The sequence below is a fragment of the Macaca fascicularis genome, chromosome 8, assembly GCF_037993035.2.
Source record: "Macaca fascicularis isolate 582-1 chromosome 8, T2T-MFA8v1.1".
Lineage (NCBI taxonomy): Eukaryota > Metazoa > Chordata > Mammalia > Primates > Cercopithecidae > Macaca > Macaca fascicularis.
In genome coordinates, this window is record NC_088382.1 from 60902864 (window position 1) to 60904012 (window position 1149).

At 36.0% G+C, this 1149-nt stretch overlaps 1 non-coding gene across 1 annotated transcript; it reads left to right on the forward strand.

Moving 5' to 3' along the window:
• Positions 1–448: 448 nt before the first annotated feature.
• LOC123575392 (small nucleolar RNA SNORA7) lies at positions 449–594 on the forward strand. Its single transcript, XR_006700683.2, has one exon. It is a non-coding gene; the product is annotated as a small nucleolar RNA SNORA7 (small nucleolar RNA).
• Positions 595–1149: the final 555 nt, after the last annotated feature.

The window sequence follows — 1149 nt, forward strand, 5'->3', positions numbered from 1 at the left end:
TGCAATGCCCTTGTTTGTCCCTTTTTTACTGTTGTTGGTTTAAATCCGATTTTATCTGATACAAGAATAGTGACCCCTGTTTTTTTTTAATTTTATTTTCCATTTGTCTGCTATGGAAAACAAAAGTAAATGGTTTGCCATTTCCGTCTCTGTACTTTGAGCATTTGGGTATCATTACATGTGAGATGGGTCTCCTGAAGGTAGCAGAAGAATGAGTCTTGTTTTCTTAATCAAATTTGCCACTCTGTGTCTGTTAAGTGGAGTGTTTAGGCAATTTATATTCAAGATCAATATTAACATGTGAGGTTTTCTTTCTGTCACGGTGTTGTTAGCTATGTGTCTTGTAGTCTTGATGGTGTACTTGCTTTACAGCATCTCTGGGCTACATGCTTGCATGTGTTTTTATGGTAGCAAGTATTGCTCTTTCATTTCCATGTTTAGAACTCTTAATCTCCTGGGATTGTGTCTGGAGAGTGCCCAGTATTCTGCCTCCTTCAGAAAGGAAGGGAAAGCAAACGTTCATAAAAGGAGAGGCATTCATTCCATTCCCAGCTTGCTCCAGATCTGGCAGTTGGAAGACATTCTGCAACAATGTCAAAACAGACAAAGAAACAAAAAATAACTCCCTTAAGCATCTCTTATAGAGCCAGTCTAGTAGTGATAAATTCCCTTAACAATTGCTTCCCTGAGATAGACTTTATTTCCCTTTTGTTTATAAACCTTAATTTGGTGGGACATCACATTCTTGGCTGGCATATATTTTCTTTAAGAATGTTAAAAACTGGCCACCAGTATCTTCTGGCTTGTAAGTTTTTCTGAGAATTCTATTAGTGTGACAATTTTCCCTTTATAGGTAACATTAGCCTTTTCTCTAGCTGCCTTTCGAATTTTTCTTTGCATTGACTATAGATAGTCTAATCATTATGTGTCTTTGAGATAGTAATCTTGTATAATGTGTCACTGAAATTCTTTGGATTTCTTGTACCTGCCTGGTGTCCTCACTAGCAAGATTCAGAAAATTTTCCTGAATTATTTCCTCAAATATATTTTCCAATTTCCCTTATTTGTCTTCTCTCTCAAGAATGCCAGAAGTCATTGATTTGATCAACTTTAAATAATCCCATATTTCTTGAAGGTTTTGTTCATGTT